Raw genomic sequence first — 23539 nt, 5'->3', positions numbered from 1 at the left:
CGGGGTCCTTCCGCTGTTTGACAGGAGGTAGTGTCTCCCCGGAGCAGCAGGTAAGCGTGGCGATAGTATGATGATGATGGTTGTGGTTGTTAGCGTACCGAAGTCTGTCCTCCTGCTGCTCCCCTGGTCAGCCCGACCCTTCTAATGACTCCCATCGACACTAACGCTCGCCATAAGCAGCCGGGGCAGGAAGAAACAAGCGGGAAAGTAAGATCATTATTATTTTCATAATGTTTTGTGCTCTGAGTCGGACCCCTGGTGCATTGCCGCTCTGCCCGCAGAATCATAATGAACTCAAGACGGAGGAGTGTTTTGTGGGCCGAAGAGAAGTGAGTTTATTTCAAAGATGGCGTGCCAGTTTAAAGGGTCGGTGCACCCTAATTACAAAAACTATATATTTTCTCACTTATCTGGTGGTATCTCACTTGGAGATAGTTGTGGTTTTGTTTGCCTGAGTTTTGAGACATCCACCTCTAACATTTCTGCATACTCTCCAATAGAATGGAAGTGAATGGGGTTTCATCAAAGCACTGACAAATATTTATGTATATAGGGCATTTAAAAATGTAAAAGCAACATCTATTTCTAAAAACAATGGCACTCTGGATAATCTACAGAATAATAAGAAAATAAATACAATTTTCAAAAGGGCTATTTCTTTGGTAGTTCCAGGGAAGTGTTCCCTGCACTGGGTTATGGATTCTCCTGAGTAAACAGGACACTTTCTGGAAAAGTAAGTCTGGACATTCAACCTCAATACTTTGATTAATGAAAAACAACACGTATCAAAAGTTGGTATTGAATGCTTGTTCAGATTTTTTTAATGTATGTTTTTTCGCGGAGCATTTTAGGCCTTTATGTATATAAGACGTCTGAAGATATGAAAGGGGGAATGACATGCAGCTAAGGGCCACAGTGCGGAGTCAAACCTGCGGCCGCAGTGTCAATAAGTAAAACTCTACATATGGATGCCTGCAGGTGAGCTATCCAGGCGCCTGCTTGTTCAAATTTTAAGCTCTTTTTAAGAAACTCTTCTTGGCATGCTTCTGTCATTAATGACAATGCGTGGCGCTTTCCACATATCATCACATATTAATTCTTGTTAGCTGAGCGAAGACGTCTCTCCCTCAGTTTCTGTAGGTTCATAGGTTGGTCACATGCTCTACCGTGGTAAAGGCTTGTTCTTCATTGGTCACAACTCCGTGACAGTGTAGTCCAGTTCTCAGGTTTCATGTCAAAGTCTATGAGCACCACAAATAAAATTTCCATTCCCTTTTAGTGTGTTGGGGTGGAGGTAGAAATCTCAGAACATGATATCTCCAAACTTAAAACCAAACCAAACTACTGGCTAGAGTCCAAAATGGGAAAATATAATTCTTGTTGTTTAGGTGAACCGGCTCTTGAACGCTCCGTCCTCTGGGCGGCATGCTTGGTGTGTTTTTAGAAAGAGTGTGTGCACATTTGGTGTGACTATGTATGTGTGTGAGTAGCACATCTCATTAGGCCCGAGCTGTGCTGAAGTCCACACTGCTCCGTCTCTGTGGGATGTTTATTAAATTAATAAAAAGTTGCTCAAGGCGAGCTGTATCGGGGAATGCCCAGGGCTCGGCCGTGATTGGCACTCACCGCCGCCCTGCGTTCTCTCCAGGGTCCGCCTGCGTTTGCTTTAACTAACTGGCCGTGACTGAGGAGAGCGGGCTGACATGAAGCCCCTCTCCTCTCCCCCCTCTGTACAGATTTGTCCTTTTTTTTTTAGCATGGACCGAATTGTTCTTCTGTTTCCATTTACCCTGATGTATAGCTAGTAGCTTGGAGTTCCTGGTGATATGATATTAAACCCAACAAGGCCGGCTGAGCAGGAGGCTTGTGGAGGAAAAAAGAAGGGACCCAGACAGAGCAGAGGTCATGGAGGGGAAACAGTATTTATATTGAAAGAGAATAATCAGACAGCCAAGTGGGAAAGACTCTTGAGGGGAGGACGAGTCTTGTTTGTTGGAGAGAAAAAAAAAAGATTTTGCCGTTATACAACCATTTCACACTTCAGACAAACACTTTATTTAGACTACCGGCATTATGTTCCAATTAAACACAAAAGAAAAGTCTGACATTTCAAACTATAAAGAGAATCTACATATTGCCTTTCAGGGGAAAAAAATTGAAAAAAACAAAGGGAAAAATTAAAATATATTATCATCTTTTAAAATCCTTTTAAAAATAAACAAGACAAACACAAACAAAACACAACAAAAAAGCCCCACTCTGTCTCCTTCACTTTATATCTCTGTCTATCTGGCTCTCACTAGCTCGGCTGGGCGACTCTCTGAGGAGGAGGAGGAAGCTGAGAGAACTCATTTGCATATAAACTGTGAGAGGCAGGGATTGTCATCGGCGGCACATTAGATGCAAGGAGCGCGAAGGGAGAGGATTTTCATGTGCAAATTTCAGCCTCGCCAACTCCATGCATTATTATTTCATCAGCGCCTAAGAAGGAACCCTTCCGATCCCCAAACCCTGCCATCATCCCCACGGACACTTCAAGACTCAGACCAAATCCCTCCGCCGCGCCTCTTCCCCAGAAGGCCCAACTACTGAGTAGCTGTTTACACCAGGGCCCGAGAAGCAGGAGGAGTCAATTCGCCTCTGAGACGGACGTGAGATCAGATAGGAGGGAGCCGCAGGAAGAGGGAACAGATATACACCAGTCGTGACCAGCAATATTGGTGTTCCTTGCATTAATTGCTTGTAAACTGCGAAGCTGGAGGCTCGCTGGCTTTCAAGTTTAAAAAGGAGATTACAGCCAATTAGCAGGGCCTCTGAAAACCCTTTACTGCCTGGGGAATAGCAGCTGATCCCTAATGTGGGACAGCTGTGATCAACAAAAGAACAGTTGAGCAGAGCACTTTCAAAACACACACATATCGTATGCACTCACGTATATAATCTCACATGCAAACAACCCCCCAGATTGATAGCAATAGCTGCAAGGAAGTGCTATTAAGAGTATGAAAAATGAATGAGAACATAAATGCAACCAAGCAAACAGGCACAAAAGTGCACAAAGTATGCACTTGTTCCCAAAGTGCCAAAACGGGAACAGACAGGGAGGTAAATACATTTTAAAAGGTGAGGGGAAAAAAACGTTTGTGGGTTGGGGAATGTATTTCATCCTTTTAAATCAATTTGTCAGGTTCTTCTTAGAGACGCGTTACCCAAAGAGCCGAGTGTTTCCCTGTAAACTGCCATCTTTAATTTCTTTGTCTGACATGCTCCACTATACCACGACACACCAGAGACCGAGCATGAGGTGAGCAAAAGGTTCAAAGCCCGGATGGGAGCAGAGCCTGTGTACCCCTGAGCACAGTGGATTACCTCATTCACTCTTATGTCAAACAGAAGGCAGGAAGAGGAGGAACACAAGTCAAAAGATCTCCACAGTCTCCGTAATCTACGACGATTTATGCCGAGCCCCGCGACTCCCACTTACGAGTCACGCTCAATGATTTCCTTATTCCTCTTTATCTTTTCTCCCCGTGTTTCATTCCGCATTCTGTCTGTTTTCGGGCTGCGTACCTTTCTGTCACGTTCGCTATGCACCTGCATATCCTCAGAAACACCCCGACGCCCTGCCATCATCCTCCCCCGCCTCCTCCCTCGTACACATTAGCAAAAACAGCTGTGTGCCAAATATTTTTTACTTTAGGTAGAACTTCAGATATGTACTGAACAGCTTCCTTTAAGGTTTGTGAAATGTATTGTAAGTGTTTCAGAAGGCTTTATAGTCACACAAATGTTTAATTTGTTCATCAGGTAAACTTCTTCTGGTGTTGAAGAATGTTGCATTTAAGTAACCTGTTGTAAAAACTTTACCTTAACCGCCAGAAAAATAAAAGGTATCTGCACACTGCCAAGCATGTGGAAGCTGACAAGAACATCAATAAACAATGGTTTAGAGTCGGCTCATTTAGCAAATGAAATTTTTTAAATGAGAATATGGAACTTCTGAAAGAAGAAAAAATTATTTTACATTCCTAAGCAATTAAACACACTGGCTCAATTCAATACACTCAGGGATTTTGCATATGCAAGAAGGTTTTATCACAAAAGTAAAGTACAAGAAATTACTGCTTGTGACCTCAGACACACTGGGCCCATTTAAATGAGTGCACGGCGGTGACTTAGGGCGTGTCCAAATCCACTTTTGCTAGTTTAACGGCAGAGAAAAGGGTCCATGCGTTGGCCGCATGATTCAAAAAGGTTGTACTTAGAGTCTCAATTAATCATAGGTGTGTTTTGGGGCGTAAAATGTAATAAATCAATCAGAGTGTCATCTCCCATTCCCTTTCAAAGCCAGATGCGTTTGTACCTTGGCGCATTGCTGTTATGATGGCGGATTTGCATAGCCATATTTTTATATGTAATCTTTTTGTGTTTTTGCTGCTGCGCTTCCTTGTGTGTGTGTGTGTAACAAGTATAGTGTGCGAGCGCTGTTCATAAGCCTAGGCGCATTTTACTGATGCGCTGTTAAAATAATGAAATGCTGCGCTATTGACTTCCGACCGGGGTTTTTTTGGTCAATGGCGCAATCACTTCCCTCTGCCTCAAGATAGCAATACACCAAGAATGCATCTGAACACACCTCCCTGTAAGACCAGCACGCCCATGGGCACACAGATGTGTATTTACTATTTAAACGACTTGGGCGCAGGACGGGAAATTAACAACTGCGTTGATCTTAAAATTGCAAAGAGACGCGCCGGGTGCAAGGTAGGGTCCACTGTCCTCTACGGAAAACTAAAACACCGGTTGTTAGTTCAAACTCTTGAAACAACCAGTGTTTGCTACAGGTGCACACACCGCACTTTGTCAAGCACACCAAACATGAACAAATTTCACGGGGTTGAAACGATCGCTCGACTATGGGACGGAATATCCGGATGAGACTCGCCTTCTGCATTTCCTGGTCTCAGAAATAATGGAGGTACACCAATGTATGCAGTCCTTTTGTGTGTTTTCTGATTGGTTTGGGTGTTTCTAATATTTTAGAAGAAGGCAAACAATATGAGCAGCTGACAAGACAGTGTGTGGAGGAGAAGGTGGGCCCTGGTGAGAGAAATTGAGATTATCATGTACTGACACAGACACAAGCGATGTATGGTCCTAATAAGTTATGGATTTGAAAGTTATCAATAGTTAAAGCATATGTACGTCTGTGAATAGTTTGCAGGGTTTCATTCATTTAAATCAAAAATAAATAAACAAAAAAACTAACTAACAAAAAATAGGTTGATTGCCAATGACCCCCAAATCAACATATGAGAGTTCTATTTAACGCCGCAATGCAGCCGCACGGTGCTCATTTTAAACATGTGACTGTAACATGTGACTGTGACATGTGACTGTGACATGGGACTACGGTGGCGATTTTAATCACACGACGACTATTTAACGATGCTTGTGCAGTTTGCCTGTGTTGTTGTCGTTCATTGACTACATTCCAGCATCCAACCTTCCCGTCTCCTCCCTACAGTCCACTTTGTTCTCTTTTATCAATGACCACGATCTTACCCCAAAGTGATAAAAAAAAAAAAGACTAGACGTTGACCATGGAGGTGGGATTGAAAAAAACAATTGTTTTCCTAACGGGTGTTTTTTTCTTCTTCAAATTACTAAATTGTCATTTGTGCTGACCTTGTTTGGAATCAATCAGGTATGTATAGAAAAAGGCAGAACTGACACAAAGCTGTCTCCTAAAAATGACATTCATATACTACTAAATGGTTTGGCCTGATACATTTAGGAGGAAAAGCAACTGTTGCATGAGTTATGCTAAATATCATTTTCAGTCCTGGAAGTGCTACGTTCTTTAACCACAAAGAAATCTTATGGAGATGGTTGGGTTGAACGGTGGTACAAGATAGCAAACTCACTGGGTGGAGAGCACTGTTGCCTCACAGCAAAAAGGTCCAGTGTTCGCTCCCCGGTCAGCCTCGGTCCTCTGAGTGTGGAGTTTGTCACTGTTGGCTTTTTTAACCAAGATCCCGATGCTTTGAGAAACAGAAGACAAGAGTAATTACATTTTTACACTCTGTTGTTACAGTTACAGACAACCTACACAGACCCGAAATACACACACATGATCCAGGACCTATAGATGCACAAAATGGAGGGAGGTCAGAGTGAGTCGGCTGTGCTGCCCATGGACAGGTACACTGAGCAGTTAGGGCTTTGGTGCCTTGCTCATGGGCACCTTGGCAGTGCCCAGGAGGTGAACTGGCACCTCTCCACACACCTTGAGCTACTGCCACTGTCCAGTCCTGAATACACCCGTAAAAACATGTGTTTGTCGACCAATTTATATTTAAGTATGAACACTTTTTGACACTTATAATGTTGATCAAAAAAAACTGTAATCTGGGTAGCATCATGTTTCTGTCTAACTTTTAGGACTCAGGGTTAAACAAAAGGTTCATTTTGTGGTCCTACACATGTTTAGATATACCCAATAGTATGTCCAAAAAAATTAAACATAGACACAGGCAATACCATTCCTTTCCAAAGACACACTTTAATCACCATTCATTTTTAACTTTTTTTTTTTTTAATTTTGAGCTTTCATTCATTTTGTACGAGTAGTTGTCCAATCATCTCGCTGTGCTCAGGGGACTATTTGTTTATAGCGTGACCCTATCTGGAAAGTCAACAGCTGCTTCCTGTCGGGCTTAGTGGCAACACCGCCATCCTTCAACATGTTGGGTTTTGCCTTTTAATGCATCACAGTTAACCACATCCTAATTAGAACTAATGACTTGCTCGTTAAAGAGCTCTACAGCTAATTGGTACACTGAACCGCAAGCAGGGATACACCACAAGGAGGTCAGGAATTAAAAATAATAATATGAATGTTGTAAAACACAGCGAGGCTGACCAGAGAAAGCTGCTAACCTTATTCAAACTGCATTTTTAATTAGGGATAATCAATATTCAAGGCAATGGATTTACCACAGTTTATATATCCATCAAGTATCATAAATACTTAATGCTTTAAAAAAAAAAAAATCTCAAACCCCAACACACCCACATTTTTATTCCCCAAGTTTATGGCAATCTGGCATATCAAATATTATTAATTATAAATTGAACCATTACAGCACGCTTCAGAAGCTCACGTTCACAAATTGCATCCACAACTGGGGTTGAACATGAATTTGCTCTCCTGGTATTTCTGAAGCTCGAATGCAAAGTCGCCGGGTCTGATTCACATGCAGGGTCAGTTCTGCACCCTGTAGTTTTATTTAGATCAAAAAGACTCAAACAGAATCCCAGGATATCCAGATCTGATCATTTTCCCCCCAACTCACCTTGCCTCTGAGAATCTCAGCGGCTTCAGAGACAATCTCATTAAGTCAGAGATGTAAGAACCAGATAGAGAAATATACAACAGAAATACTCCCCGCTTATGTCTGTGCTTTAAGACAAAGTGAATCCAGGTTAAGTGCTCCGACAAATCTCCATGTGGGTCCGTTCAGGAGAACGGCAGACACAAGTGGGAAGCTTTGACAGTCACACCACATTAGTGCAGTAACTGTAAAAAGGCCTTCATGGGATTTGTTCCCTAAAAATACTCTCTCACCTCTGGAAGCCAAAGCCTCTCACAAGCCTGATTTGAAACCTTGCAGCCTGAGGACAAGGCAAGCAAAGGCAGCAGTAAATAAAGACAAAAACATGCCCCCAACCCACTCCTATTACAGACACAACATGGCAAACAGTGGAAAACAATAGAGTTATTTCAGCACAGAGCAGGACGGAGAACGATGGCATCTTGGGGCCCAGGGCTGCAGGGCTAGGTGGGGGCCTTCCGGGCAGAGGTGGTAGGAAGGGTGCTCTAATGGGCTCAGGGAGGCTGGCTGGAGCCTGCTGGAGGCCCACAGGAGGCCCTAGCCTGTGGTCTTGCCTTGGGCAGGCCTGCCACAGCAGCAGTCAGGTGGGCTGACAGACTGAGGCAGAGGAGGACCTCCCCATCTGGCTTGCCATCAACCCCCCACCCTGAGTCCCCTCCCTCTGCACAGAAGTTCAGGGTTTGGGGAGCAACAAACTGTGCAGAAACAAACAAAGACCAAGATTTAACATCTTCAAGTTGCATCTGAGTGATATCTTTCACCGCATTGCTCCGAGTCAATTGGCGGTAGTTTTAAATTCAGACGAAAGCCTGTGTCAACATCTCTGCTGCCAGATTAAAAGTTAAACTCGTTCATGCAACGTGGAGAAGACTGAAGTATGACGTTTATAAATTAATGCTCATTTACAGGGTTGAACACAAGATCTCTGCCTTCACACATATTAGTACAAAGTTTGTTTTGTGCCAGGCATCAATGTGAATCTGAGCATCAACACACACAAGGCTTTTCCCTCAGCTGTGTTATGGAGTTTCTCTGTACTTACACGGTCAACCTTTAACCCCAAAGCTCCCAGAAGCCCCATCCATATAGCCCACTGTAGAAGGCAAAGATCAGGGCGGCCCGGCCTAGAGTCTTCCCTCCTGACCGGTGAGGCGTGTGAAGCCTCTGGCATGACTCTCAGCATGGGAAAAGTGCAGCTTTATCACTGCTGCTCAAACATTCATCACACATCCTCTCCTGCAGAGAGCTCCAAAGGGAGACAATAGCGCCTCCATCAACTCCCATCTGAAGCTGCAGATTTAGACAGAAGGTGGCAGAGAGGCAACTTCAAAGTTTTTCAGGGGCCTGGGTTGACGCACACATCACACCAAAGAAGAAGGAGAAGAAGAAGGAGGAGGAGGAGGAGTGGGACAGCCAAGGAGGGGTAGCTTTCCCCAGTCAGAAGGGAGGTCATAATCAGGCTATTTTTACGCCGGCACAGAGCACACTGATGTGTTCTGCTGTTTAGAATATAGTACTGCAGCCATCACTGCAGGCAAAATATACAGTATGTTGCTATGTGTGTGTGTGTGTGTGTGTGTGTTTGTGTGTGTCAAAATGTCTACCGAGACAACACTTTAAAAGGTATTTTCATTATTTCCTGCACAGAGGCGTGAAGGTCAGACTTTCCCCAGCGAATAGCAACACCTTTGCACAAACAGCTTAATAAATACTTTATATATTTGCAGCAGGAGAATACATTGCAAAAGTATGGAATTTAACACGTCATTTGGTTTGTTATGCGCTCCTAAAACTGTCTTTAACAAGATTTTAGTTCCTGGTTCCAATAGATATCTATAGATATATTACATATAATATAAAATTGATTCAAGATAGATGTGGACAGGAGCGCATTGATTTGCCCTATTTTCTTTTTTTTCTTGTTTCTATTAACAAACGTTACTAGAATATTCTGGAAACATGAAAACCTGCACGGCAATTGTATTAAACTGTGAGATGAATAAGTTATCAGTTATTGTTCACTACTTCACCTTTGTAACAGGTGTGCATTAGACAATAACTAGAATATGAGACCAAAGTATGTGCATTATGTTCGCCAAAAAAAAGAAATAATTACAAGAATTATATATGATCTGTTTACATAATTGCGGTAGACAAAGAAAGAGTCTCTAGTTTTAGTTTTTTTTGTAAATGTAATGCACTTTTAGATTAGATTATATAATAAGTTATTCATCCCACAATGAGGAAATTCACTTATTACAACAGCAGTTTTTCCACAATAAAAACAAACCAACAAAAAAGCAAAGAAAGAGACAATTATTTTGTAGCAACATACGCATCAAGATGAACAATTTTTGCAGTGTAAAAGCAGATTAATTCAAAAGGTTTGTGCTCTTGAATTTAGGTTTCTCAAGGAGTTGTATCAGGTGTGTGTGAAAATGCCGGAAAACTGACAAACAACTTGGAGAGGCTCTTCAGAGGCTGGAAAGGATCAATTTAATACATATTCAAAAGATTTGTGATAAACTGCAGGGGACTTGCTCAGTGTGAACATGTGTGTTGTGATTGGTTGATCAATTCATCACTTTACAGTGTGACATTAAAAGAGGTATGTTTTGTAAAATATGTATATGAGTTAACTTCACATGGAAGATTAATAAAACGGTACTTTGTCTGCCCACCATTATGATAAGTAAATTGTTCTGGTTTGCACTATATTGGCATTAAAAAAACTGTTGGAATCCTTTTAACAATCAAGAACAATAAATGTGCAGTTATTTCTCTCGATGGCAGAGATGTTTACAGACCTGCTGTGCCTCTCCTGTATCTACAGACCAGTTAACCCATATTTCATAAACATACCGCGCTACTGAAAATAGAAAAACAAAGTCAAACCATGCCATATCACTGGTGTCAAGTGAAGTATGATTGCACATTTGAATTGGAAATCTGGCAAAGTGATGATAACAACCTTGTGCCATCTCTCGGAATGCGAGAAGAGGGTTAAATGAACAAAGCCTTGAAAAAGAGTGCAATTCTCCAGCTCCTGCCCCAATCCTCGCAGTTACCCCCACAAAGTACACAAGAAAAAAGAAAATAGTATCATGCATATCATTCATTAGCAGCAAATAAAAGAAATTCTCTCTAATACTGCCCCCAAATCCCCGAGCTCCCAGCACCACGGAGCGGGGAACTAAAGAAATGGGGGAGAGAGATGCAAAAGGAAGCCGTCTCCCTCAAGTGCTTGTTAGGCCCAAATTATTATGGCGATGAATAATTTTAAAAATAAATAAGAAAATAAATAAATAAAAAAAGAAACATTTATAGATCTAAGTATTATCAGAGGAGCCGCGGGTCTGTTGCCAAGCTCTCTGGGCCCGTTTGAAATCCGCCTTTGTTTTTCACTTTGATCTTTAACTGCTAACCTATCCATCGCTTCACCTGATCCCCTGTTAGCACTTCTTCACCCACTTCCTCCCGTTAAACTTTTCTCTATGTGGCACGGCACTGGCCGCACTAAGTGGTAATCATATCCGCATCAGCATCATCATCTTTCTCGTCGTTGTCGTCATTAACTTTCCGTTCTTTCACAACAATAATTAACATAGTGCACAGGGAGCGAGATTAGGCAGAGATGCATGAGTAAATGAGGGAATATAGAGGAACGCAGAGCAGAGAGACGAGGAAAGGAAGCCATGTTGGAGGAAGAAAGAGAGGGAGACATGAGAGAAAGCTGCAATCAGCTCCTCTACTCTTGCTTCCTCTCATCTTACCACAATTTCTCTGATTTTCTTTCTTTCCCTTTTTGTTTAGTCTATTTTCATCTCATTTTCTTTCCTCTCATCTACTTCATGTATATATTTCCTCGTCTTCGCTTTCCTCTTTTCTGTTATTTCCTCTCCTCTGGTCTTCTGTTCTTGTCTCATGTCACTTCTCATGTACTTTCCTCTTCTCCCCTTTTATTTTTTTAAATTATATCCCCTGCTCTACTCTAATTTTTCTGCTCTCTTCTCTGTTACCTCTTTCTCATCCTTTAACTTCATGTCCTTCTCTCTTGCTTCCTTCTCTTTCCCTGTGGTTTCCTCTGCTCACTCCGTCGCCTGTCAACCACTTTCCTCTTCTACGTTTTGTTTCCTCTTCTTTCCTTGTTTTCTCTCATTTCATTTACTTTCCACCTCAGCTCTAGGTTTTCTTTCCTTTGCCTTGCTCTTGCTTGCCATCTTTGTTCCCTTCCTCTAGTCATTATAGCTCATTAGTGTTTGTCTCATCCAATTTTTCTATCCTTTTTCCTCATTACCTTTCTTCCTCTTCTCTTGCCTGCTCTTGTTTCTTTTTCTCTCATCTTCTTTGTGTTTTTTCATCTTGCCTCCTCTTTCCTCTCTTCTGGTTTCCTTATTGCCCTTCTCTCAGCTATTTTCTCTTGCCCTTTTGTTTCCTCTTCATTTCCTTTTTCCCTTCTACTTTCGTTAGCTCTTTTCTTGCTTCTTCTTATCTACTTCCCTTTCCTTGAATTTGTTTCCTCTTTCTTCCTCATGTGTTCACTTCTCCTCCCTTCTCTGTCATTTCTCCTCTGATCTCCTTGTTTCCTTCTCTTTTCCTTCCCATCCTCCTCCTGAGATTTTTGACCTCCAGCGCACAGCCATTCCAACCCTGTGCACTGTGCCGGGCCTGTGAATAGGCTCGTTTGAGATGAGCCAGGTGTGTGCATAATCAATCACCGGCGATCACCGCCCAATGCGTGCCGGTTAGATTTGTGTCCGACTTGATCCCGACTTGCTCTGACGTCATGCACACGTAGGTAGCGACAACCTCACGAGATCAAGGCGGCCGCAGTTCTGAGATGCAGGCAGCGCAGTTTCTTTTCACCAACTGCAAGACCCAGGCGGACCCCGGGCATGCTGGGAAACGCTGGCCACTCAACTGATTTAACAGCTGAATGGTTCAGAATCGACTGAACATGACGTTTGAATCGGTGGGATTTTAACAGCTAACTTTGGCTTAGTCTGTACAGAACACATTTTGTGTGGCTGATAGTAACGTTTAGTAGTCTGTTCAGATTACAGATCATCTACAGTCTGTTGTTAATTAAAATCAGCAACAGATAGCATGTGGAGCATTTTGAGAGCTACTTTGTCACAATTAAAACAACTGGAGACTGTGTACAAGCTAATATATAGGCCTGATAACATTTTATTAAATCGGAATCGGACCACAGGGGTTATGTCACTTCCTGTTCAGCCTGAAGGCTGCAGGAATCGGCTGGAACCTGTCCGACTTTACCGCAGATTTTTGTCACCGCCCCCGGCTGCTGGCGCCTGCTCTCCTCTACTCTACAGGCGAGGCGCAGTTCATTTTGAACGAGCCTATTGATATTGTAATGAGACTTATCCCAACATCACCTTCCTCCCAGTACAACCCTACACCCCCTCCCCCCCTCCTTTTCTGGTACCATACCCTTCCTCACCCGCTCTACCGCCTTTGCTCCCTGAGCCCCCGAGTGGCTCGCTTGATTCTGTTTCATCACACATCAAACGGGCCTGACTCTCTCCACGCAGGCAGGACCCAGGGACTGCAACATCTGCACGGGGAGGCATGCAGGGGTGTGTGTGGGGGGGAGTAGGGGGTGACTCCGGCCTCTGAGGGGGAGAGGGAGGACACGCCATGGTACGAGCAGATGTCACCAGGACCCGAACAGCAGGCTGGGGGGATGCCGCAGGAAAAGAGAGACGCAGTGAGGGACCCAACCCTGCAGCCCAGTCTGGGGATTCTCTCCAAACACTCCACCTCTGCTCCCCTATCTTCTTCTCACCTTGCAGCCCAGCTCCCTCCTCCTGCTCCCCCTTTTGACAGTACAATTAGGTAATTAGTCACTTCAGTGCTAATAACCTAATCATTACTTGTCTGTGTGTGTTTTCTCTCTATTTCAAAAACCCCCGTCCTCCACATGCGCTCCCCTGAGTCTTGACGTGGAGGTGGAGGGGCAGAGGGGGCGCACAATTACCTTTGTCTGGCTACTCCCCGTGGCACAGACAGAGCCCAGGCTCTGATCCAGACCAAAGTAAAGGCCCTTTTTAATGGAGACAGAGAGCCTGCTCTTTGTGGCGGGTCAAGATTGCTCTCACATCCATTAACACTAGAGCTATTTCATCACTGCCACGTTCCAGCGGGCGGGAGCTGTAGAGGGACTGTGATCAGCCTCCGTTGAGCGCAGATGCTGACATTTCCCCAGTTAGTGAAAGTGGCAATCGGAAGCTTCCGCTGTCAACGAGTCATCAAAGGGCTTGTTTGAGAACAGCTGTTGACGTCAGTGCACTGCCACAAGCATTAACCCTAGTTGAGAAGCGAAGATTTTTTTTTCTGAATTGCTGATGATTCTTTCATCTGCATGGGCAACATGCGGATCTCAAAGTTCACAGAAATGTCATCTGTCACCAAAAAAGGATCATCTTTTCAAAGCATTTTCAGAAGAATTTGGAAAGGTTGAGCAGAACAATTATTGTTAATATCATTTTGCATGCCTAATGCTTTGCATAGCAGTCCAACATTTTCCAAAGCTTACAAATATACATATTTATTCTGTTTCTTTTTAATGTTCCAGGTAGCTATTGTATTCCATTCATTTCAGTACAGTATGGAACTCAACTTAATGCATCATTCAGAAGACATTTTTCTTTTTTTCACATATGTCTACTTTTTTGAAAGGGCTCAAACATGCAAAATAAAACGTTAGCACCGTCTTTCAGCTGACCTTTTCCAAATGTAACTCGAGACACCCACATCTACTTTTTGGAATATTTTTTCAAATCTCCACAGAATACAAGTTTCCCCAGCAGCCCAGAAAAGTGGCTCATCTTTGCCATGAAACCACCCTCATCCATTCCTCATAATCTAGTCTCATGTTTTTGGTTTGTGGAGTGTGGCTCCCCCGCTGTGCTCGCAGCGACTGCCGTCGTGTCATCCTCTTTATTATTCAGATTTCTTCGAGCCAAACAGCTGTTTTGCATGGCAGATTGAATTAGAGCTCGTCCTAACTCCTGACACTCAGGTGGCAGATAGAAGGACTGAGGTCTTGAATAATAGCGCAGCATAAAACACATAAAGAGAAGTTGCTGTTGAAAACTGGCTGATATAGTAATCCCCAGTACACTGACGAAGAATTGCAACAGACTCTACTTTTAAAATGTACTGTGGGGGTGGTTAGTGTAAAATCTTCCCAAAGTGTACATCCTTGCTTGTATATAAATTAAGTTTTACAATGAATAAAACATCTACACTTCATACCGTATGCAGGAATTTTTAACTAGGGAGACAAGCGTCAAAGCACAGAGAGAGAAAATTAATCACTTCAGCCAGTAACAATATTTCTCCTCTGCAACAAACTGTAGCAAATGGATTTCAGGAGCAAGTGCGTGGTAGGCAGCAGCCTTTATTAGACAGAGCTGAATGCATTGCTTTTGCTTGATGGCGAAGTCGGTGTACTTTATCACAGTCCGGGTAATGAGAGATAACTTCCCTGCGTCTGCGGGAGGCGGGTCTGGCACCACCACCCCAAGCATTTTTTATCAGACGCAATTACTCAGAGATTGTTGATATTTCCTATTTGTTTCATTTGCATCAGACAACCCGAGGCCTGCTGTAGGGATAACTAAGCCATGCTGCAGTATATTATAGGTCTCCGACTGTCCGACAACATACCAGAGGATTTGCTAATGGCCAGGCTGCAATAAGAGGTCAGGCGGTTCCTTTTGACATTTGGTCTGTTGTCAACTCTCCGGGTTTAATAAGTTCAACTATTCCTGGGTCAAAACATATGAATAGTTTCTTGCTGCAAACTGTCCAGACTATGTGTCGTGGTCAGTAATAACACACAGGAGGTTCTGTTTTTGGTCATGTATGTCTGCTTGTTCGGTAGCCTCTTTAAAGCTACTCAACATATTGTGCAATTTGGTGTTAAGTTTGGGCCAAAGAATAACGGATTAGATTTTGGTTCATTGTGAGGTAGAAGAAACATTTCTGTCCCCACAACCTTCCCTGGTGTACACACACACCCAAACACACACACACACACACACCCACAACCATCACCAGCCGTTTTTTTTGGTTCAGGCCTTGCTCAAGGACACTTCTGACAAGTGGACAGGAGATGATCAAATCACTGATCCCCCAATAACGAACTACATAATAAACTACCTCCTACCTTTATCAGATTGCATCCAAATTCACCAGGTTAAACTCCGAATTTCGGCCTTTTGCTGCATGTCATTCCCAATCTCTCTCCCATTTCATGTCTTCCGCTATCCTATAGAAATAAAGGCCTAACATGCCCCAAAAAAATAATCTAAAAAAAAAAAAAAAAAAATTGTTTCTATGCCATACTGCACATTCTCCCATCAATCATAATTAGCAGCAGTTCTGATCAATTAATGCTGCGGTCTTGAAGTAGAGATGAAGGGCTGAATATCAATATCTCCCTGACAGGGCAGGGTAGATCAGGGTTGATTGACAGGCAGACTTCTAACCCGATCAGGGTGCGGAGTCCAGGGTGGCTGCTTCCAGGTGTCTCAGATTTGTTGTAATTGACAGGTGCAGAGAGGCGTTCGAGGGACCCGGTGGAGCTCTGCGCCGTTTATGCAGATTAACACGTCAAAAGTACAAATGAATAAATAAACTGGTAAGCACAAATCAGGCATTTAGCCTGAGGGGATGCCATCATTACCAGATTAAACAAAGTGACTAATCACAAAAACAATCCGCTTCAGAAGTGGAGGAAGTCAAAAGACGCCAAAGCTTGGGGGTAAAAAGCTAAGTCATCTTAATTATTCAGCTATAGGCAAACAAAGAAATGAATTCCTAATGAATAGAACCATGACAGATATTTTTATTTGTCAACAGCTATTGTAAATTATGAAGCTTTGAGGTGACTGCTTGGATGAAACAGAAGTACTCGACTTTCTACAATATTTACATGAGGACATATAGGAGAATCTGGTGTTTTTGACGATGGAAAATGCAAAATTCGAAACCAAAAATGAGCCTTGAGGACTGGATCACAGGGATGCCACAAATTCCCAAAGCAGCTAGCCAGCGTGGGTACCTGAGGTAGAGGCCTTGTGGGAATACTTTGGGTCAGTCTAGAGAAGAAGGTGGGACAACAGATAACAAACAAACGCATGCCATGCAGGGGGTTTTGAAACTAAAAAGGAAATCCTTCTTCCTTTGAAACCCAAATAAGCAGATGCAAGGTCCTCGTTCCAAACACATAGCCTTGCCACTACCCATGAATCAAATCCTTAGATGTTTGAGTCTGAGCCAGAACTAGGTTTTATTCATGGTGGGTTTTTTTTGTTTTTTTTATCACCGAGCTGACCAAAACAGCAATAACCTCAGCTTGAACTTCCTTCATGCCTGGACACAACTCAGCTGTAAACACATCACTTCTCTTAAATTGGCTTAAAAGCGCCCATGGTTTCCAGACTTCCCTCCATGCGCCGCAGACACCAGCCTCCTCTGACCTTCAGACCAAGCCACAGCCCAAACCTCAACTATCGATTTTTCTAACTATCTGTTTACTCCTCGTCTGCACACTTTCCCAGCTGCTTGGACAGCAATGTTTGCCCCGAAGCGATCAGCAGGGCTCAGCTTGTTCCAGTCTTGATCATCGTTCAGCCAGAGGATTAACATATGCACACTCTCTTCCTCCCTTTGTCACTGAGCTTGATAATAAATCTTTGGACTTCCTGTCTCTCTCTCTCCCTCTCTCTCTCTCTCCAATATGGGACGAGCCACAAATCAATCACCCCGCTTTCCGCCTCATGTCCGACATGGATGCAAATCACAGAAGGATCTGTGGGTAAAGCTCTGCTTATTAAAACCCCGATGCCTGACTCATTACAACCCGCTCATGCACATGCATGTCGCCAAGATGAACAGCAGGTAGCACGAGTAAAATACAGCAACATTGGTGGAGATAAAACACAAGATTAACCGATTTCTGTGACTCTTATCTCAACGGAGGCCAAAACTAAGCTTCACCCACTTTGCCAAAACTAAAAGAGAATCAAAAGCTAATGAAGTTAATTACCGCATCATTGTGGGAGGTTACAGCCTTGTCTAAAAGAGGCTTAATCTGAGGGAAACTGCAGTGCAGAGGCTTGCCTTCCTACTTGCCCTCGCTGTGCAGTAAGTGTACTAATTAAGGTTGGTTTGAGCCTACAACCACCCCAGTTAGCTCACTTTAAGGGCCAGGGCTTCTGGGGGTTTAGAACAACACTCATAAGGACTCTGTAAGTAGGACACTGAGTAAGTGTGTGTGAAAAAGACAGGTGACTTTTTTTTTTTCATAAAATGCAACCTCTGTGGTTTCTCTAATGGCCACTGTTGAGACACGCCCTCGCTCCCCGTTGCCTTTCTTATTTATTACGACCTAATTATATCAGTGTGTCAGCTAACGCAAACAGCTCCTTGCCCTAAATGCCGCAATGCTCTCGTGGCTGAGCTCGCTTGCAGACCTTATGTTTCCGAGCCGTGTACCATTTAAACACTGCTTCTCGTGGCACAGGGTTGTTTAGCCTGCACTTTTCCCCCCACTCAGTCCATCAAGCATGCAATGGACAAGACAGAGGAGCACATGCGGTGAATAAAAATACAGTAACAACATGAGCTGAGGAATGGCAGGAGGAGGAGGAGTGAGTTTCCCTCCTCATCATCAGCATGTCGGCCTGAGCGAGCCTGCGAGGTGCCGGAGCAGGGGCCCTATTAAAAAAACGAAGCCCAGCTTGCCGGAAGAGATCCGTCCTCTCACCTCGAAAAACAACAACCCCACTCGCCCCGACAGCGAGACAATCAGCCGTGCACTGCTCGGGGTGAGGCGGCGGTGACCCGGCATGCTGCGATGAGGCCGATCCTACACACTGATGAGCGCTTTCACAGACATCAAACGGGGTGCCGCAGACCTCCCCACGACCTGCCTGTGCTGCCTTGTCTCCTGCTCTCTGCTTTTATTTGAGGTTGATACGGGCAGACGGATCGGCAAATATCGATCACGGCACGCTGTGTAAAATTCTCCCTCAAGGTTTGAGAGGTGATTACAGGCCCTGGACCCAGCTGATGCAGACTGGCTGTGTGTATGTGTGCACATTTAGTTTTTTCCTACCCCACCTGTCAGACAGGCCGAGGACAGCAGCCCTATATTCTTTGGTTCGAGTGTCTCCAATCATCTGCAGAAGAGAGACATCTTTAAAAAAATAAATAAATAAAAAACACCCAGACAGACAGGCAGGCAGACACACACACAGTACAACACAGAAAATAGGTTATAAAGCGGGGAGAATAATGCATGTGAATCATCGAAATTCAAATGATTTGGATGCATCCCCAACCAGCCCTCCTCTCGTTGTCTGCCTTCTGTCGAGGCCTCAGAACTCACCAATAGGATCGGAGGGAAACAGGCTGCAGATTCAGAGGGCTTGCATTAGGAATGGCCCGTTATTAATTAAGCTTGTGGAGAAGAGTTTTTTGACAGCGGCTCCCGAGGTGGCGAGCGGTGTGGATCTCGCGCTGACCTGGCCCAGCAGGGGTAGGAGCTGTGTCTTTGAGGTGGTGGTGGTGGGGGTGGCGGGGTAGAATGGGTGGTGGGCGGGAGAGAAAGACGGGGTGGGTGGGGGGGCTGGCTCCATGCCGACAGCCAGGCCTGCCACGTCTGCGTGCCCGCTTTGAAGTGTCACCTTGAGGGAAGAGCCGATGGCCGGGAAGCCAGGAGGGCGGGAGCCGCGGAGAGGAGTGGCACGGTTGGCATTGCCAGACATGGTGCTTTAATATTGTATGGGCTCACGTCCATCTCTGTACACACTCAGGACATTCCTTCTGCTTGATTTAGTTTGAAAGTAGATCTTTGTTTTGTTTTTTCCCCTCTCCTTTCCCCTCCTCTCTCGCCATGCTGTGGCTCAACACCTGTGCTGGTTTTGTGCTCATTCTTGCCTGAACAAATGTCAAGCTCTGCAGTCAGAGGAACTTTACCAACTCCTTGCATTATCACAGTTGACAGTGTTGCATTTGGCCTGCTGAATAATATAAAGTAGATACATACGGCTTCTTGTAACCACCTTAAATAATTGCATTGCAAAAATCATCTCTATCTTATCAAGTCAGTTCAATCTTAAACTGATTTGAAAAAAAAAACATTACACATTTTTGTTAAATTATTTTTTTGAGTGGAAAACTCTACCAGGGCAGTGAGAATATTTAAACATGTTTTAGCAACCACAGAAATGTCCATCTGTTTCCTAAAACACTCCAGAACGCATTACCAAACCATCTGTTTACTGCCCTGTGTTAATAACTGAAAAACTGTAGAATTGAAAGACCATTCTATGACTGCATGTGTATTGTACTTGCTGGACTTTGAGTTACACTGCCTCAACTCTATTGCCCTCGACCTTTGCGCATATTGGAACAAGAAAGAAATCTAGTTTTAGAAAATGCGTGAGAGGAGTTAATCTGCAGAGAAAACTTTTTTTTTACTAGTTTTAAGAAAATAACACCTTAAGGACTGATAAAATTGATATAAGAAACAGTTAATGGGGATCTTTTTCCTCAGAATGAAAATGCAGAGATGGGTAAATCGATGTGCATTATTTTGCCGTCTCTCTGCAAAATCTAAGAAATATTCACTCTGGTCTTTCTAATTGTGAATGCTGCTTTTATCACTTCCTCAAATGGCATCTCTTACTTTACAAAAAATAGAAAACATATCAGCAGGGACTAAACTTAAACTTTTAATGTTTCTCTCCAGTCGCGCTGTGTTTGCCTGACCTGCTGCCAGCACAGTTACAGAGCGCGGCGGAGAATCAAACATGGCGTTAGTTTGAGGAGATGCATGAGAGGGAGTTTATCAACAGAGGCTGCAGGAAGGAGGTGTTTTGAAGTGAGGAAAAACGTATTTAAAGAAAAACACTCACTGCACACACTTTCTACCCACTTTAACAACCGTCCCAGTTCACAAATAGCAGTTTTAACTCCCCTGATTAGCACTGACATCTGCAGCCTTTCATCTCTCCCTCCATCTTGTTTTTTTAATCAGATTAACCCAAACGGGCATCCTTTAATGGCCTCTTTTTTAGGAAAGCTGAAAGAGGAGAGATAATTAAAATAATTAAACCGCTGGGACTCGTCTGAGCACGCTCATCTCTCTTTTCTTTTCTTGTTGCCTTTAAGTTTGGATTCTGCCTTGCTTACTGATTCAAGCAGCACAGAGTGAGAGGACTCATCATCCTCACTTAATTGCATTAAGTTGACTCTCGGAGGTCCAATTTTTCTCTCCAAAACCAACAGCCAATGTAGGAGCTGATCTTTAGGTGCATGTCAGCTATCTAAATGTGGAAGTAGAGGGGGGAGGGCGCGTTTCTAAACAGCCTTTATGGAGCATATTTATTTAGTCAGTGAGTCTTATTTTGCATAAGGCCGAAGAAAAAAAAGAAGAAAAAAAAGAAGAAGAAGAAAAAAAAAAAAGTATCCACTTTAATGATTATTTATTCATGGACTTTTAAGCTTTTAATGAGGACAAATGAAGCCGTTTTCCAGAGTTTCAGTATGTAGTATGCTTACCAAAAATATTCTTGTTTAGCATTTTCTTTTGCACTGTGTGTCCATGAGGAATAAACACTAACATTTAAATATAACTAGGAGTTTGGAGCGAGACTTTTAAGTGATCAGTTTATCTTGATCTTGCATGAATATAAAATTTCACACAAGTCTTGATCACACTCGGCGATGATGACGATGATTTATTAATTTTCAGTAATGCTTATAATTGAAGCTAAATTGATCAAATGTACTTAATGACCACTGAATTTATTAAAAATAGTATATTAGTGTCTGGATGCTTTTCAAAAGAAAAGGTTTCCTACTTCTTTCAAACTAAAACATCCATAGCAACTTTATCAATCAGTGGCCTCCCAGACTTGACGAACGTATGCTCATTTATATCCATTATTCACTCCCGTGTCATTTTCATCCATATGAACACACGTCGTACGTTTGTACCTTCTAAGTTCAACACTGACAACCCAAGTAAAAAAAGAAAGAAAAATGTAGGCTATACCGCATCGTCTTGAGTTATATGTTGTGTTATAAGTGTACACATCTTGAATATTATAATTACACAACTTCAGATGAATTCAAACTTTACTTCCTGTCAAAAAGAATCTAATGAATTCTTGCATGAGGATTTTACCGAGAGCAAGAGCCACCACATCCTCCTCGGAGTGCAGCCCCAACTTTACACATCCTCCTCGGAGTGCAGCCCCAACTTTACACAAGCTTGAATGTCTCCCCCCCCATACATTTTCACTTCATTCAGATCATTTTCACAGGGCTTCATTTTAAGTTGGCACCAAAAAAAGGAAAGATTCCCTTTGCTGGAAATACTTGAGATTTATGTTTAAATTTTTATAGAATCTTTGAGAACATTGAGGAGCAATTTCACATTTGCACTGACATCTAATTTCTCAAGTAGAGTCTGAAAGCACAAATTGCCAAGGATTCCCTATGTGCCCAATTATCCTGCATCAATTTCCTTGACCCTGCGGAATGCTGGTAAATTAATCATACCACTTTTTTCCTTCATTTTTTTGGACTCTCTCTCTCTCTCATGAAACACATATGCACGTTTGATAAACTAATCATACTTGGTCGGTTATACTCACAAAAAATGATTCCGTCCTGGAAGCAGGATGAGAGTTAACAGCAAGGCCCAGGGAATTGAGAGCTGATAAAACACACACACACACACACACACACACAGACACACACACACACACACAGAATACTGTTAGTGAACAAAAGTTATTTTTTCTACAATGTACAGTACATAATTGTAAAGAATAAATTAAAAAAAAATCATGAATTCATAAAACAGATTAAACTGTATAAATAAACGTGGATAAACATTTCATTAAACACCAGTAATAGTTCTGGTTTATTGTCTGTTGTCTTCACAGAACGTGTGTGAAGTTGTGATAATATTTCCTCACGGTAACCAAAAGTAAATTGAAATATTAAAATGAAAAAAAAAACACATGGACGGAAAAAAAAATAACACATAACAGCATTCTCGTCAATATCATCAATTCTGCTGTAATATATTGAACAGCACCGTTAACAGCCTAAGCATCTGAATCATGTTCAATCATCAACTGTGTAACACCGTATTAACTATACCTGTTGATCCCAACATGGCTGCAGAGTCTGGTGTTTTTAGAGCAACACTGTCCTCTGGTGGAAGCATGACAACAAGCAGAAGGATTAAAAGTAAGTACAAACATGGAAACAGGGACACCTACAGTATCTGTGAAAAATATGATCACAGAATTGTACCCACCTTGTTTGGACAGTCAACAGAAAAGATGGGATATTCTAAAACTGTCAAACAATATGTGTTTAAGTTAGCTAAGAGATTGAAAGAGAAAGCATTTCATGCGCAACTGCCTTTGGTATTAGACGCCATACAAGGGGCTAGCTTGCTACAACATGAGAAACAATTACTATAAAATGCCATAACCTCTATCAGCAACGTTCTGTTTTTCTATCCAGAAACAAACCCTCAAAAAGAGCAGCACACAATGACAAGCTAGCTAAATATTAGATACGTTATCATATCAAGAAGTCCTTAGCAATAATGACTGATAAAAAAAAGAAATAATAATTTTGACTGAGTATTGATTTTCGGCCTGAAAATTTTTCAGGACTCCAGTGACAGACTAAATTGCTATCTTTATTTTGGCTAACATGACGTTAAAGTTGAGTTTGAAAACATTTCAGACTCACTCACCTCTATAGCTAACGTTAGCTATTTATTTTAGGAAGAACTCGACATTTTTGGTAATACGCTAATATATTAGCTTAGCGTTAGTTAGCTGCCGAGAGTTAGGTTAGCTAGCTGATTAGCTAGTTATCTAGCTAACTAACTAACGCTAGTTGAGAAGATCGACACCATTCCTTCTCTTTCATCCATGTAGCACTCTCATGTCCATTTAATATGAAGTTATGAGCCACGAAGCAGTTAAGCTAGCGTATTTTAGGTCAATTTATTTCAGCTGCGCGGAATAAACAAACGCGACATAAAGTGTTAGGTAGCGTTAGCTAAC

At 42.7% G+C, this 23539-nt stretch overlaps 2 long non-coding RNA genes across 3 annotated transcripts; one reads left to right on the top strand and one right to left on the bottom strand.

Moving 5' to 3' along the window:
* Positions 1-2133: 2133 nt before the first annotated feature.
* LOC116704304 (uncharacterized) lies at positions 2134-23537 on the bottom strand. Of its 2 annotated transcripts, XR_004335650.1 has the most exons (5): positions 23224-23537; positions 22774-22814; positions 22614-22667; positions 22100-22161; positions 2134-6044 (listed from the first exon to the last, which is right to left on the bottom strand). It is a non-coding gene; the product is annotated as an uncharacterized LOC116704304 (long non-coding RNA). The 2 variants fall into 2 exon arrangements; XR_004335651.1 differs by lacking the exon at positions 22774-22814.
* On the top strand, positions 7401-12565 carry LOC116704303 (uncharacterized). Its single transcript, XR_004335649.1, has 3 exons — positions 7401-7411; positions 8267-8272; positions 12445-12565. It is a non-coding gene; the product is annotated as an uncharacterized LOC116704303 (long non-coding RNA).
* Positions 23538-23539: the final 2 nt, after the last annotated feature.

Source organism: Etheostoma spectabile, chromosome 16 (genome assembly GCF_008692095.1).
Source record: "Etheostoma spectabile isolate EspeVRDwgs_2016 chromosome 16, UIUC_Espe_1.0, whole genome shotgun sequence".
Lineage (NCBI taxonomy): Eukaryota > Metazoa > Chordata > Actinopteri > Perciformes > Percidae > Etheostoma > Etheostoma spectabile.
Note: the sequence above shows the minus strand (reverse complement) of the source record. Positions and strands in the feature narration are given on the sequence as shown.